Source organism: Dama dama, chromosome 10 (assembly GCF_033118175.1).
Source record: "Dama dama isolate Ldn47 chromosome 10, ASM3311817v1, whole genome shotgun sequence".
NCBI lineage: Eukaryota > Metazoa > Chordata > Mammalia > Artiodactyla > Cervidae > Dama > Dama dama.
The window spans coordinates 32,767,496-32,784,982 of NC_083690.1; the positions used below are offsets into that span (position 1 = coordinate 32,767,496).

Sequence of the window (17,487 nt, forward strand, 5' to 3'; positions counted from 1 at the left end):
ATTTATGCTGTTTGTTTTGTGCAGTTGTGTGTGGGTTCCCCCCCACCACACACCTCTTTATACTTTGTTTTCTATTTTCTTTTTCCTTTGGCTCAGTTTCAGAGAGGCCAGTTATCTGCACATTCATCTCCAAAATGACCTTCCTTTCTTGAAACGCATGTCCTTCTGTTTGAAATAAAAGGTCATAAACTTGTCGGGCCCATCAAAGCCATTACTATGGCAATTCACTACAGGATTGTGATTATTAACCTCTGGATAAACAGGCAGGCAGGGAAGATGGATGGAGAGGGATAAGCCTTGTGTTTATACACATTTATCTTTGGTAATTAGCCATCTGGGGAAAACTGCAAATACAGGCAACAGAAATTGATTTATCTTCAAATAATAAGTTTTGCTTTACAACAAGGTCTAAAAGTGGATCCTCTCAAGTGCTAATTTTGCATGTCACTTGCACGCTTTAAGGATGAAAGTAGTAATTACCAGGCCTTTCATATGCAAAAGTAAGGTGGTTGAGGAGCAAGCTGGCTTCATCCACCAGAGAAAAAGATGAATTTCTCCGAGACATCCCAGTTTCCAGAGGCCTTTCTTAGGTCCTAAAGGCTGTATCTCCCTGGAGGTCCAGGGCTACTTACATGGAAATCAGCTGCAGACATGTGCCCTGGAGAGTGAGCATCTCTGATTCCAGAAATCTCCTGTGGGCATGGACTGACCTTTCTCTGAGGATGCGAAGGGTCACGGCCAGGAGAGGAGCCACCTCAACCCTTGACCTGCCTGGCCAAGTGAAGCAGGGTTCTTTGGCAGAGCCACGTGGGGATTGAGGGACAAGATCCTGTGCGTCTCGTTTCCATCACGGACTCCCTGCCGACGGGCTCACCAGCTGCAACTGCACCCTGGCCAAAGGCCCTTCTGTTCCAGAAGAGAACAGCCCAAATCGGTGAGGAATGTATCCTGGGATTTTACTTCTTCACAGCCAACCCTCAGGGAGGTGCCTGCTTTTAATTAGCTGTAGTTCAAAACCATCCATCCAGGCTTGCACGTGGCACCCTCTGAATTTATTCAAAGACAAAAGAAAACAGAGTGGAACACTCAGGAGAGGCCCCGTCGGCATCCATCTGCTGCAGCTGCATGGTCTCCCATTAAACCGTTCTCATAAATAGTGCCGGAGCCCGCAGTCTTTTGCCAAATGTTTTTTGAACTGTTTTGGTTAATGACAAATTGGAATTCATTGCCGTCTGAAATAGGTCCCCCGTGCGCCCACCTGTGAACACCTCTGGCAGGAGGTGGAGCCGCCCTGAGTTTAATACCTGTCCGCGTGCTACGTGTGACGCAGGGCCTGGTCCCAGACCACCCACCTGGTGGACGCCTTCCATGACCCGTGAGCCAACCCGAGCGACAGCACAGCTGCTGGCCAAAGGGAGGGCTCTGGGGCTTCCCCGCTGGTTCAGTGGTAAAGAGTCCACCTGCCAACGCAAGAGACACGGGTTCGATCCCTGATCCAGGAAGATCGCACATGCCTCGGAGCAACTAAGTCCCTGCACCACAACCATTGAGCCTGTTCTCTAGAGCCTGGGGGCCGCAACTACTGAAGCCCACACCCTAAAGAGAAGCCAATGCAATGAGAAGCCCTAGAGAGTGTCCCCTGCTCGCCGCAACTAGAGAAAAGCCGACACAGCAATGAAGACCCAGCAGAGCCAAAAATAAATAAATAAATACATACATAGTGTTGTTTTTTTTTTTTTTAAAAAGGGAGGGCTCTGCCCCTGGGAGCCAGATCGAATCCCACCACTGCCTCTTGGTCTTACTTGGCCAATGTAAAGTGGAGATGTTGACAGTTCCTATCCCAGAAGGCTGTGGAGGTGGGGCAGGTAGATCACAAGCAGGGCTGCTCTACCCACCACCATGTAGGAAGAGGTTCTACCTCCTACACCATCGGTGGGAATGTAAACTGGTGCAGCCACTATGGAGAGCGGTGCAGAGGTTACTTCAAAGAGTAAAACTGGAGTTACTGTATGATCCTACAATCCCACCCCTGAGCATAAGGAAAAGATGGAAACTCTGATTTGAAAAGACATATGCACCCCCAAGGTTCAGTGCAGCACTATTTCCAATAAGCAAGACATGGAAGCACCTGTCCATGGACAGGTGAATGGATAAAGAAGATGTGGTACCTATATACAATGGAGTGCTACTCAACCATAAAAAGGAATGAAATAGTGCCATTTGCTGCAACATGGATGGACCTAGAGAAGAGCATACTAAGTCAGAAAGGGAAAGATAAGCACCATATGATGTCACTTACCTATGGAATCTAAAACAGGACACCAATGAACTCATTTACAAACCAGAAATACACCCATAGACACAGAAAACTAACTTATGATTACTGAAGGGGAACAAGGGAAGAGGTATAAATTAGGAGTTTGGAACTCCCTTTGTGAACCATATGGTCAAGTATGCCTCTGAGTTGAAACACAAACATGGTTTACTAACTGCTTTTTTTTAACCTTAAACACCTTTCATTGCTGCAGTGGTTGTATATTGCTTCAATTTTTAAAAATTTTTACTGGAGTATGTTTGCTTACAATGTTGTGATCATTCCTACCATACTGCCAAGTGAATCAGCTATGCATATACATATAGCCCTTCTTTTTTAGACATATATGCACTATTGATACTGTGTATAAAATCGATAACTAATGAGACCCTATTGTATAGCACAGGGATCTCTATTCAATGCTCTGTGGTAACTAACTGCTCATAAATGTGAGGGACTGTTTCCCCACTGTGATGTCCCTTCTCCCCATCCTGTTTGAAGCTGCTTTCGTAGGACGTACTCCAAGCATCAGCCATTATAGGGGTTCCCACTCATCCTCCATTCCCCACAGAGCCGAGCTGACCACTCTTCAATGCCCCGTATGCCACAGCGCTCGACTCAATGGCTGTCATGGAGTTTTTCTTCCTTATATTAATTCTGATTGAATATTCTCAAAGAAATACGGAGGCAGGTTTTCCTACCCATTCAGTTCAGATCAGTTCAGTCCCTCAGTCGTGTCCAGCTCTTTGCGACCCCATGAACCACAGTACGCCAGGCCTCCCTGTCCATCACCAACTATAGGAATGCTTTTTTTTAATGACATTTTAACCTTCAAACAACTGTCGACCTAAAGCAATGCATTGCCTTTGATGAGTACTGTGCTTAATGTTTCATTTAAAACAAATGTTAGGTTAGAGAAGTGGGAACATAAAGGATATAGAGAGCATAGGTAAATAGGTAGGTAAGTAGGCGGATGATAAATAAGGCGGATGGATAGACCGATGATAGATAGTTATTGTTTAGTCACTAAATCATGTCCAACTCTTTTTTGATCCCATGGATTGTAGCCCACTAGACTCCTCTGTCCATGGGATTTTTCTAGGCAAGAATACTGGAGTAGGTTGCCACTTCCTTCTCCAGGGGAATCTTACTGACCCAGGGATTGACCCTGCGTTGGCAGGCATGTCCTTTACCACTGAGCCACCTGGGAAGCACAGATAGATAGACAGGTAGGCAGGTAGGTAGGTAGATAAATTATAGATAGACAGATATACTGAGCATTGTTCATGCCTTCAATGTAGAGAAAACTGCTGACTCTCAGTGAGATGATGTTCCTGTCTTAGTGGTTTAACCGTCCCATGACGGGGCCAAGTACCACTCAGCTTAACTCAGCCCTGAAGAGCTGTTTGCAAGAAGATGAGAACTTGCCGGTATCAACTACAAACTGGCACCCGCCATGGGCGTTTGCTATCCACCTCTACAAGGGTTAAATCACATGCTGCTGCAGCTGCTGACTTTCAGCACCCCCAAAGGGAGTTCAGGGTGGAGATCAGGAATGAGGTGCTCTGTGCTCAGGGGAAAACTTGGGGACAGGTCCTCAGATAATTAGATATTTTCAGGAGCTGGTTTTAAGAGCCCTGTTCTTGCATATCCTCATCTCTAGAAAAGTGCTACATTCCTTCATGGTGATATCTGCTCCTTATGACTAGCAGAAGCCTTCTGCAAAATTATGCACTCGATTGCATGTACTCCCTCTTCCCCAAGATCACACATATACTGACAGCTCCCCCCCCACCTCTTTGGAACAGTTTATCGGAGCTATCTGAGGTGCCATCTCCCAGGTTGCAGTCCTCATTTTGCCCCCAAAGAAAACTTAACTTGCAGTTCTCATGTTGTGCTTTTTTTTTGAAGTTGATACTGTGAATGACAGAGGTCAGCACAGGCGCTAGTCTTTTGAGTCCACTTCCAGGTCAGGTGCATAAGTTTATTGTCACACTCACGCCACCCTCCAAGATACACATGCAGTAAATAAACACCTTCAGCCTCATCTCAGGTCCAGCTACTCAAGTGGGATCTGTTGGTACATCAGTCAAGGTCTGGTAGGAAGAAAGAGCCACTCCAGGCACTTGAACAGAAAGAATTGAACATGAGGGATTCACTGTGTGTGCATGCATGCTTAGTCGTTTCAGTTGTGACTGACTCCGTGCAATGCTATGGACTGCAACCTGCCAGGCTCCTCTGTCCATGGGATTCTCCAGGCAAGGATATACTGGAGTCCAAAATGACAAGGAGAATATTACATATATGGTAATGCACATAAATAAATACTGCCACCACCTCAGGCTGGGAATGCTGGGAAGAGTGTTATTCACACTTAGAAGTTTCGGGGAGGGGCACCACAGAGGTAAGTTTCAGACCCCTGAGGAAAGATGCTACTCAGCCTGTGCTGGTACCTTGGTGGGGTGTAGACAGGAGTGATGAAGCTGGTTCCATGAGTGCTGAGAAAACTGCAGACTAGATTCAGCTGCCACCAGGTGAAGAAGCACTCCAAGGTTAACCCTCCCAAAAACAGGAAGAAAGGAAGCCAAGGGATCACAAATGCGAAGTGGCTGATCCCTCCTTCCTCCTCCAGCCTCACATTCTTCCTCCTGAGCTCCTCATGTGTTAGTAGCTCAGTCATGTCCGACTCTTTGCGACCCTGTGGACTGTAGCCTGCCAGACTCCTCTGTCCATGGAACTCTCCGTGCAAGAATAAAGAGTGGGTAGCCGATCCCTTCTCCAAGGGACGGCAGCACCTAGTAGGCAGCCAGCAGGGGATCCCAAGAGTAGCTTGCAAGGTCCTAGCCCACACGTCACAGAAAAGAGTTTCGAGGGGAAGGTGTGGAGCTGAGAGGAAACAGGTTAACAATGGGCACCCCTGGGAAGGCCAGGTTCCTAGCCCTGGTGGCTGTCTTACAGAGTTCCTTCTTCAAACTTCCTTCTTCAAAGTTCCTTGGGGTGAGAAAATGAACAAGTGTGGGCATGTCATCTACCTAGAGGGACTACCAATGATGAAAACCAGAGATGCCCAACTTTGCCAGGTTGAACAGATGAGTGGATAACTAGAAAGAAAGAAAAAAAAAAAAAAAAGACCAAAGGATGCAAAACTGAACTTGAGCAGGAGAAAAGCACAAAAATGCAAGCCCATGGCCGTGAACTGAGGGGGCTCCTGGTGAATGGACACCAGGGCTCCTGCTCCTGGTGAATGGACAGGGAAACTAACTTAAGGCAGAGGATCAGAACAGACACCTTTGACTACAGTCTCAGACCACATCCATCCTGACCTCTAGTTCCTTTCTCTGTCAAATGAAGACCTTAATCAAACAATGAGTCCTTTTCAGCAGTAATGTTCTTTAACTCTATTTCTTTGTCCTTCAGTACCTGCCCTAGAAAATAACTGGCAGGTCTATTTCTCTGAAGATTCAATTTTCCCGTCCAGGAATATTCAATGAATATTCCTTCCAGAATATTTAATGAAACTTCTCTATAGAGAAAGACCATGAACAGGAGGGATCTCTCTCAGCACTGCTTGGACATGATATCAAAAGGTAAAAAGAAAATAAGGAAATGAAGTGGATCCCTTGACATGACAGTTTGGAGGCATTTGGAATACAGAGCTTTTGAAGTAAAATCATTTAATCTTTAGAGGAAGGAGGCAATCAGGGGATATTCACAGAAAGAAGAATTCACCTTGCTTCATTTAACTATTTTACTATAAATCCAATGAAGCAGCATCTGCAGAATACTTTCAGTGTGCTGGACAGGTGGTGGGGTCAAGAAAGCTTTGGGCACAATTTCTGACCTTCAGGACATTATTATCCAGCTCATTTGCTCACTTAGAAAATGTTTGTTGAGTACCTGCTCTACTTAGGAGTTGTGTTAGGTGCCAAGGACACAATGGTAAGCAAGGCTGACAGCATTCTGTCCTCCTGGAGCTTATGACTAGTGAGAAAGACATGGGGCATACTCTCCAAGTAGATACATATACAAAGAAAATAATCAATAATGGGAAATTCTGGTAAGTGATAATAAAAAACAGAGGGCTGAGGAAAAATACTAAGGTAGGGTGAGAGTGGAAGGCTGCTTTAGATAAAGCCAACAGGGAATGTCTGGAGACCTGCCAGGTGGAAGGCAGGGAAGGTGGGCGGAAGGTCGGGGGAGACTGTTCCAGGCAGAGGGACTACACATACAGGAGCACAGAGGGCAGAAAAAGCTGATGTGTTTGAGGATCTAAACAAGACTGGTACAGCCACCTGGCTCGTCAACAAAGAATCTCCTTGCAATGCAGGAGATGCAAGAGACATAGGTTCGATCCCTGGGTGGGGGAGATCCCCTGGAGAAGGAAATGGCTACCCGCTGTAGTATTCTTGCCTGGAAAATACCATGGACAGAGGAACCTGGTGGGCTACACAGTCTGTGGGGGGTTGCAAAGAGTCAGACACAGCTGAGTACATGGGTGCATGCACGCACACACACATACACACACACACACACACACACACACACACACAGCATCATGGGCAAGAGAAGAGGAAATGAGGTGAAGCTAGAGACAAGGCGAGGCTGTAATCAATCTGCTCTGCTTTGTGTATTAAGGAGATTACTCTCGGGCTGCTGGAGGAGACCAGATGGTAGAGGCAGGCAGATCAGCAGGGAGACTGGGCTCTAAATGAGATTTTAGTGGCTTGGATTACAGTGGCGACGGAAAGAAATGGATGAATTCACATATTTTGAAACAACGGAACGTGGCCCCATGAAGGACAGGAAAAGAGAGAAATCGGAGGAAATGCTAGGTTTCTTGGAGGACAAAGTTCAGGAAGAAGCTACACATACATAAGGTAATTATCAAGAGATTTATGTGAGAGTCCAAGATGACAAGGTGGATATGGCAGGAAGGTGGTGGATAACTGATCCCCACCTGCATAAGGGCTGTAGTAAGTGCTAAGTTACTAAACACTGAGGTTTCCAAGGACGTTTCACAAGAGATGGAAGATTTGGTGAGGCATGGATGAAAGGAGAGGAAGGCGTTCCAGGTATGAACAAAAGTATAAAGGGAAACAGAGGGGATGGTGGGTGAACACGTTTGTCGTGAGTGCAGTGTTGAAGCAGGAGAGGTCGGGGAAGGCCAATAGAGATGATGTCCAATGTCATTCCAACTGGGAGGTTAGCTGATTCTACTCAGTGCCTCCAAACAGCAGCCCTGGGGCCACTCACAGCTGCTCCATCAACACTGTCTACGTGGGGGCTCATGTGTGTCCCGGGCTGTCACAGAGCACGTCATCCACACTGAGCCACAGAGCTGGGCTGAGCAACCCCACGGACATGAAGAGGCATCGCTCCTGCTGGACCAGATGTGAGCAACATGCAGGTGTCGATCGATTGCCTTCCTAAGGGGCAACGAGAAGGGCAGCTAAAGCAGCTGTGCCATGGAGTCAGTGATGAGAGCTCACTTAAGTGAATGGCATTGGCGGGGCACCTGCAGGCTCCCCGATGCTCAGGACAGCCTCTCCTTCCTTAGAGACTGGGCCAGCTCCCACGTGTGTCTTCTCCTTTCTATGTGGTTGACAAAAGTCCAGGAGTTGGGTGTCAGCTAACTATCCCATGTCCTCTCCACCTTCTTTTTTCAAATGCATAATTTAAAAAGTATTTATTTATTTAGCATATTAAAAGGAAGAGACATCCCTTAGCTGACAAATGTCCATCTAGTCAAAGTTATTGTTTTTTCCAGTAGTCATATACAAAAGTGAGAGCTGGACCATAAAGAAGGCTGAGCACTGAAGAATCGGTACTTTCAAACTGTGGTGCTAGAGGACTCTTGAGAGTCCCTTGGACTGCAAGGAGATCAAACAAGTTCATCCTAAAGGAAATCAACCCTGAATATTCATTGAAAGGACTGACGCTGAAGCTGAAGCTCCAATACTTTGGCCACCTGATGTGAAGAGCTGACTCATTGGGAAAGACCCTGATGCTGGGAAAGATTGAAGGCAGGAAGAGAAGGGAGTGGCAGAGGATGAGATGGTTGGATGGCATCACCAACTCAATGGACATGAGTTTGAACAAACTCCGGGAGATAGGGAAGGACAGGGAAGCCTAGTGTGTTGCAATCCATGGGGTTGCAAAGAGTCGGACACAAATGAGCAACTGAATAACAACAACAAATTTATTTATTTGGCTGTGTTGACTCTTGGTTGTGCCATCCAGGATCTATTTCCCTAACCAGGGATTGAACCCGGGCCCCCTTCATTCAGAGTGAGGTGTCTTCGCCACTAGACCACCAGGGAAGTCCCTGGTCCTTGCTCATTCCATGGTACCAAGTAGACACCTGGGGATTTGGTGAAGGATACCGCAAGTTTTTATAATTTCAAATGGGTCTTATAATCAAGCCAGTGACCAATATGAACAAGTAGGAGGACAGAGACCCAATCCAGACCCATTTATGAGATAGTTTGAACTCCAAGAAATTACAAAAAGAGAATGGCTTTATTCTCTTCTGTAACCCATTATTTTTGTATCTAATAATCATTGACCCTCTTTCTACAAGGACTATCCATCAGTTCAGTTCAGTTCGGCTCAGGCTTCCCTGTCCATCACCAATTCCCAGAGCTTGCTCAAACCCCTCCTTTCCACGATGACTATCAATATGCCAGGCCAATTCTATTGCTTTCTGGACATCTTCAGGCATGTAAAGTTTAGTTGAGTCTTATTTAAAACTTCAATCATGTATCCAGTTCAAAACTTCTCACCTTCTCCCATTAGAGAGTCAGTAAAAATTGGAGGCAGCATGTTGGAGACAGAAGGGATAAGTCAGTACTGAAGGAAGCGGGATAGGTTTGGGGTCTGGGTGGGGAACGGGTACTGAGAAGTAGAACAGACTGGGTGATAAGGATAAATGTTGGTCCTCAGGTGAGGGGAAGGTGGCAAGAGTCTGCAATGTGAGGCCCATTTTCAGGAAAATTGCGAGTTTTCCAAGTGTCCCAAAGCCAGGTAGATGGAGAAGGTAAAACAGACATGAATTCTGGAATGCAGAGAAACTACTCATAAGGTCTGAACCTTAATAATAGGGTCTCTGTGATGCCCATTCAGCTTTGAATGTGCATCTCTCTCTTTTAGCTCTTGATCAGCTTCCTACCGGTCCCTATGGACTCATGACCATCCTGGAGTCTAGACAACCAGGGTGAAGGAAAGGATGTGAAATACCCCTTCCTTTGGGGGAACAGAGCAGAAATGAAGGCCCTTGGGTGCCAGGGGCTGCCTGGGTTCTGTGCGTGAACACAGTTGGGGTAATGGCCCCCCTCCAGCATGAGCCACTTGCCCATCCTTCCCTCCTTCCTTACGCTGCTGTGCTGTGGTCCCCATCTGTCCAGGACCTCCTTCCAGGGTTTCTCTGCTTGTACCAGGCCTTAGCTTGATTCTGACAGCCACCTTGGGCTTCAACCTCACCTCCAGCACAAGCCTCTTTCATTTAGATGGCCTGTTAAAATATTAGGTGCTGAAGAAGAAAGAAGGAAAAGACAAAGACAGAAGAAGGCAGGAAGGATGGAAGGAAGCTGAGTCATGACTGGCAAACTCCCTGGAAGAATATAGGGGAAATTTGTACCAAATTTAGAAAGATTTATACTAAAAAAATTTTTTTTGATTCAAACTTTGTTTCAGCCATGCAGAATACCTCTTTCCACGGCCACCTGAAATAAATGAGGTGTTAGTAGTTGGGGGAAAAAAAGGTACACAGATGCCAAGTATTTGAATAAATTGTAAAGTTGTTGGCTTAGCCCGTAGAGAGTATGTTTTTTTCTAGGCATTTCAGCTGAGTTTACCCTAAGTGAAAAGAATGACTTAACTTGCAACTAAAACATGTAAAAAACAGAAAAGTTTGGCCAAAAAGACCTCTCTCTGTAGTAAAAATCATGTTCTATTAGGGATATTAATATAACCCCCTCTGATTGCCATCAAATACTTATTAACCAGGCTTTTTCCTTAAGGGCTATTCTTGGGTACAATTCTGTCCAATTATTTTGGGAAGAGTATTAGATTTGCCTGATTATCTGTACTTTTTTTCCCCTTGAGTGGATATTAGGAACTATACTGGGAAATTATATTGATTTATCCAAATGGATTTGTTTTGCAAGGTGAAAAGAATCCTGTGTTATTGCTATGTAAATATGAATGAGCAATTGACCATATAATTAACTACCCATCCTTTTCTCTGTATCCAATTTATTACTTAGTACAACTTCTGGTGTAGCCATGTTACAACTCGGTACAGCGTATGATAGGCAAGGAATTCTCAGGATGTTCATTTTGCCTTTCCTTCAAAATCAGAACATCATCTGGAAACAAATATGGGAAGTCCCCCATATATGAATGAGTTCCATTCTGAGAGCACATTCGTAAGTCAAACGTGTTCATAAGTCCAACAAAGTTAGCCTAGGTACCCAATGAACACAAAAGGCTATATACTACTGAACTGTAATAGGCTTATCATACTTTTCACACAAATAATACATAAAAAAGAAACCCTAAAGATATAGAAATTAATCTTACAGTATGCGTGTTTGTCGCTTAGTCATGCCCGACTCTTTTTGACCCCATGGACTATAGCCCACCAAGCTTGTCTGTCCACGGAATTTTCCAGGCAAGAATGCTAGAGTGGGTAGCCATTCCCTTCTGCAGGGAATCTTCCCGACCTACGGATCGAAGCCAGGTCCCCTGCATTGCAGGCAGATTCTTTACCATCTGAGCCACCAGGAGAGCTGAATCTTACAGTATCGTACCTTGAAAAGTACAGTAGTACAGTACAACAGTTGGCATACAGGGGGTGGCATCGAGTGAACAGGCAAGAAGAGTTACCAGTTGGAGGAGGGAGAAGGGGTGGGAGATGGTAGAGCTGAAGGATCGTCAGCAATAGTCGATATCAGCCACATCACTGCTGCTTTTATGTTTTGTTGCAGACATCCTGGGCTTGAAACAAAGATACTGCACTATTCCATGCAGTACTATAAAGTACACAAAACACAACCACTTCTAGAAGACGCACACTCTTGACAACGTACATCAGACAGTTCAGTTCAGTTCAGTCACTCAGTCATGTCTGACTCTTTGTGACTCCATGGACTGCAGCACGCCAGGCTTCCCTGTCCATCACCAACTCCCGGGGCTTGCTCAAACTCATGTCCATCGAGTCGGTGATGCCATCCAACCATCTCATCCTCTCATCGCCAGACACGTGAACTATTAACAACTTGTGTGATTGGACATGTGAACACACATTTGCATCTTTGAAAGCTTGCAACTTGAAGGTTCATATGTTGGTAACTTACTGTATAGTGGAAGGGCGTGACTCCATATCCTGGAGGCCATTTCTCCTGCCATCTTCCAGGCCATGTGGCTGCTCTCTCCTCCCCCAGGCATTTCAGTGACTCTTACCTAATCTCTTCTTGCTTGGTTGTCTTCCCCGCCCAACTACCTCCTCTCTGCAGATCTATGGCACCAATCATGGACCAATAACACCCTCTGGACCCAAGATGTGGGAGGCAGAACAACAGCTTTAGACTCAGCTGGGCTTAGTGGCTTAGCCGTGTCCAACTCTGCGACCCTATGGATTATATATACCCCACCAGGCTCCTCTGTCCATGGAATTCTCCAGGCAAGAATACTGGAGTGGGTTGCCATGCCCTCCTCCAGAGGATCTTCCCAACCCAGGGATGGAACCCAGGTGTCCTGCATTGCAGGCAGATTCTTTACCGTCTGAGCCACCAGGGAAGCCCATGAATACTGGAGTGGGTAGCCTATCCCTTCTCCAGGGGATCTTCCCAACCCAGGAATCGAACTGAGATCTCCTGCATTGCAGGTGGATTCTTTACCAGTCATTTAAATTCAGATCTGAATTCAAATCTTATATTCCTACATTCTAGCTATGTGACCTTGGGCAATTATGTGTCCTTTAAAACAGGAGACTTTTTTCCCCTAGAAGATTTACGTTTCCTAATCCCACTGATGAGGTCTGTTTCTCCCTTTATCAGTGATGTTAACTTTGAGCATTTGGCTTAAGGGGAAACCCATCAGGTTTCTCCACTTCCCTGTAAAGTTAAATATTTTTCTTAATTAACATATAATTCACAAAAGGCTACTGTGAGCCTATGCAAATCTGAGTTGTAGAACTCATTGTTAATTCTTAACTAAATCAGTTATTAGCCTGATGATTTTCTACTTTGTTCCTTCTATATGTGTTAGTGGCATTTTACTGTAAGAAAGAGCTTTATCTTCTTGATTATTTTGTTTATTTATTGTCATTATGGATTCCTGAATTCTGATGCTACTTAATTGGACGTTAAGATCGTCCCAGATTAGGCCAATGGAAATTCCCTCAGCTTGTCACCTGTTTGTTTGTTTTTTTAATATTTATTTATTCACTGGGCTCTGTTGGGTCATAGTTGGGGTGCACAGACCCTAGCTGTGGCACACAGGCTTAGGCGCTCTGCAGCATACGGGATCTTAGTTCCCTGACCAGCATCCTCTGCATTAAGGCAGATTCTTAACCACTGGACCAGGGAAGTCCCAGTATCTGTGCTCTTTTGTACATCCCTAGAACTCTCTTATTTTCTTGCACAATATGATGTTGTGAGTTCCCCTAGCCCAGCCCCAGAATCAGACCCTTTCCCCATGGTCCAGCTATACACCTTGAGCTTCCCTCCAAGGAACTCACTCCATCCCTAGACTCCATACTATCCTTGACGTGCTCCACTCCAAAAGGTAGTTTAACTCCACAGTGTTTCTGAAGGTAAGAGAAACAACGTTTTTGAAGCACTGAGACCCAGGCTTCCACCTGCAAGGGCCTTTGACAGTTTCAGTACGTGCTCCTACTAAGAAATGCCTTGAAGTTTCATAGCAAGACGTTCTTGGCCATTGATTTAAATGAACTTCTTATAATCAATCCAGCCATTTTCAAACCTGATAGTTTCTTAAAGCTTTCAGAGTTTATTCACTGCACAACATATTTGCTAATATAGAGGGAGGGAGTCGCCCAGCTTTGACAGAAGTGCCAGATACAGCATGTAGGTCAATGAGGACACTCCCTCTTAATCATTTGGCCTCTGATGCGACAAAAGGATAAGCAAAAATTTGGCAGAAAGCAGTTTTCCTGCATATTTACTGCCCCATGCACCCCCAACCCTTCGGCCTAACAGAAGATCAGGTGTAAACAGCTTTATTTGAAAGCCTGCCATCAGAAAATCCTATACTTACTCTAAGCGACAGGCTGAACCAGCTGTTTCCTTATATTTTATCATTTCATCTTTGTTATCTGGAATACACTAAGTTTATATTTTCTTGGGAAAATGAAACAAGACTTACAGAGGAGGACTTATCTAAAATCACCCATTTAGTAAGTGGCAAAAGGAGACATGGGTTCGATCCCTGGGTGGGGAAGATCCCCTGGAGAAAGAAATGGCTCCCCACTCCATTATTCTTGTCCGGGAAATCTCATGGACAGAGGAGCCTGGTGGGCTACAGTCCATGGGGTCACAGAAGAGTCAGACATGACTTAGCAAGTAAAACAACAACAACAAAACCAGGCTTAAACTGTGTGTGGCTCTGTTGCCTAAGAACAGTTTTCTAATTTTAAGAAAGCTTTTCTATTTTTAAGTTTTGTGTTATATAAATTCTTCCTTTAGAAGAGCCTTTAAACCAAATCTAAGTTTCAATTTGGTTCTTTCCTCACTTTTAACTTTTCTACATTTACCCAAAACATAACTTTAAACATAGCCACTGATTGGCATTTTCATTTTATTCTTAATTTTTTAAAATATTTCCTTGGCGGCATGGGGTCTTGGTTGCAGCATGTGGGATCGTCATCGCGCAGGATCTTTCATTGTGGCTCACGGGCTCTCTAGTTGCACACGGACTCCAGGGGCGTGGACTCACTAGTTGCAGCATTTGCGCTCAGCTGCTCTGCCGCATGTGGGATCTTGGTTCCCTGACCAGGAATCAAACCCACGTTCCCTGTATTGCAAGCTAGAGTCTTAACCACCAGGGAAGTCCCAGCACATTCATTTTAAAATCACCTGCCTTGCCTTAGCCGGGATTCAAAAGTTCTCTTTCTCATCCTTGGGTTGTTTTGACATCAAAACGCCTCCAGCTACCTACTTGTGAGCAGCTGGCTAAAGGGGTCAGTCTTCAGTGCCTCCACTAACAGAAAAGAATTGCCAGAGGGAAAGGGTGGTATAACGCTTTCCTGTCCAGTTTCCTGTTTCGGGTTCTGGTTGGTTTGTCTTTTTAACCCATCACACACTCGTAGCTGTACAAGGTGTGTGTAGCTTGAGATCGTAAGCCCCATACCTGGCGTGTCTGAGCTCACACCTGCTTCTATAAACCCAGGCAGTTGCTGTGTCGTGGCTGGGAGAAAGCATTTCTTATTCCAGGCAAATTCCAGACCTGCCCTACTTGCTTTCTCAACCAGCCTTCCTCTGCTTATCTTATTCTGGGTCCTCTCCTTTGCGATTGGCCAACCCTTAGTTTTAGGGATCAGTTCAGTAGACTCTCAACGCCTCATCATTTCCAGAGGTAAGAGTCCCCGAAGATTCAGGTAAGGGTGAAGAATCCTCCTGATCCCAGTCCCAAGGAAACCCATAGACCTCCCCAAGGCGTGTGTGGATTTGGGTCAGGCCTGGGTCATGACCAGCAAGGACTGTCTGCAAAGATACTATAAGAAGGAGGAGACCCCAGTGAAGGCCAGAAGGTGGAAAATTACCATCCTTGACATTCTAGAAAGAGGAGCCCCAATAAGAAAGCCTGACTAGCAGTCCTAGACTTGGGGAGCTGAGGACAAAATGTCCTGGTGTCAGCTAGAGATGCTAGGCAAAGAGAAGGCCCAGGATACGGGTGAAGGTCGGCATCAAGGGGACAACTCTCTGGAAGTCAGAGAGAAGTAAATGACTCGGTACAAGCTGTGGGCCTGGAGCTCTGGTAGGGTCATCTCCACATCCTTTACTGGGTGGACAGTAGACTTTTACAGGTGAGACACACCTGGTTTCTCCTTCAATTGTGGGAAGATGAATTCTACCTCACTTTTTCAGATCTTTTAGCTAGATGCCACTAGCCTAAGGTAATTTCTAAACAGCACTTAATTATCTGACAGATGCTGATAATTTTCTGTAGCTATGTTTAGCAGCCTGCTCCATTTACAAAGTGCTTCTGTTGGGATGCTCTTCAGAAATGAAGGAGCTGATGTCCGCAGTGCACTGGGCACCTCTCATTCTAAATCCTTTGTCCTGCGAGCACTGTCTTAGTTTGTGCTGCTGCTGTTGGTCGCTAAGTCATGTCCGACTCTGCAACCCCATGGACTGCAGCACACCAGGCTTCTCTGTCCTTCACCATCTCCCAGAGTTTGCTCAAACTCATGTCCATTGAGTTGGTGATGCCATCTGACCATCACCCTCTGGTTATGGTGACCATCACCATCATCATCATCTCATCCTCTGTCACTCCCCTTCTCCTCTTGCCTTCAGCATTTCCCAGGATCAGGGTCTGTTCCAATGAGTGGGCTCTTCGTGTCAGGTGGTCAAAATACTGGAGTTTCAGCTTCAGTGTCAGTCCTTCCAATGAATATTCAGGGTTGATTTCTTTTAGGATGGACTGGTTTGATCTCCTTGCAGCCCCAGGGACTCTCAAGAGTCTTCTCTAGCACCACAGTTCGAAAGCCTCAATTCTTTAGCCCTCAGCCTTCTTTATGTGCTGCTGTAGAAAATAGCATAACTGGTATTATTAATACCATAAACCATTAAGCAACATTTACTTCTCACAGTTCTGGAGGCTGAGAAGTTCAAGATCAAGGTGCCGGCAGATTGGGCGTCTTGATAAAGAGCCCCTTCTTGGTTGGTGGACGGCTGCCTTCAAGCTGTGTCTTCACATGATAGATAGACAGAAACCATCTCTCTCACATCTCTTATTGTGAGGTTATTAGTCCCATTCATGAGTGCTCCATCCTCAAGATATAATCACCTCCCAAACCCCACCTCCTAATACACCATGTTGGAGGTTAAAGCTTCAACTGAAGAATTTGGAGTAGGGAGAGAAGCATTAATCCCACAGCAAACACAGTCACATGCCTGGGTACCCACACTGACCAGAACAGACCCCTTTGTGGGTTCAAAAAAATACTTGAACAGGGGCAGGATTTTTTTTGATACAAAATACAAGAAAATATTTTTATCCAGGGGTTTGCTTTCAAGCACATCATTCAATTCCATTTTTAAGAACCAATTACTTTTTGGTTTGTTTTCTAACAAGGAGTTTTAAGATCTTAACTTCCTTTCCTGCCCGACATTAAGGATGTCACCCTGATGAGCCAGGGACTTCAAACAGGAGCTTCAAGTCCTCACTCCTCACCTGGAGCATGTGCTGTGATCTCTCCTCAAGGTGACAAGGAAATCCATTTTCCAGGTGTCTGTGAAGAGAAGGGACCAGCTTTCTTTTATAGCATGGAGATGCTCTTTCTCCAGGGCGGTGCTTTAGAAAAAGCCTACTTACAGCCAGGCAGAGTCAGGGTCAAACCCTGCACCCCTGCTTACCATGAGCCTCCATTAATTTCCTAACTTGTAAAATGGGAATATTTGCCTTGCGAGGTGGCTTTTTAGGTTGGTGGTGTTCAGTCTCTAAGTTACGTCCAATTCTTCCTGACCCCATGGACTGCAGCACACCAGGCTCCCCTGTCCATCACCAACTCTCTGAGCTTGCTCAAACTCATGTCCATTGACTCGGTGATGCCATCCAACCATCTCATCCTCTGTCATCCCCTTCTCCTCCTGCCCTCAATCCCTCCCAGAATCAGGGTCTTTACCAATGAGTTGGCTTTTCACATCAGGTGGCCAAAGTATTGAAGCTTCCACTTCAGTTTCAGCATCAGTCCTTCTGATGGATATTCAGGGTTGATTTCCTTTAGGATTGACTGGTTTGATCTCCTTGCTGTCCAAAAGACTCTAAAGAGTCTTCCCCAGCACCACCATTCAAAAGCATCAATTCTTTTGTGCTCAGCCTTTTTTTAATTTTTATTTTTAATTAGAGGGTAGTTACTTTACAATATTGTGATGAGCTAATTCTCACATCTCTACACGACTGCTGGAAAAACCATAGCTTTCACT

At 45.4% G+C, this 17,487-nt stretch overlaps 1 long non-coding RNA gene and 1 other non-coding gene across 6 annotated transcripts in view; both read right to left on the minus strand.

Annotated features, from left to right (window-relative positions):
- LOC133063693 (uncharacterized) overlaps positions 1 to 17,487 on the minus strand; it is a 454,338-nt gene that overhangs the window by 102,228 nt on the left and 334,623 nt on the right. The gene's annotated exons all lie outside the window — the stretch shown is intronic.
- On the minus strand, positions 8,562 to 8,634 carry TRNAQ-CUG (transfer RNA glutamine (anticodon CUG)). Its single transcript has one exon. It is a non-coding gene; the product is annotated as a tRNA-Gln (tRNA).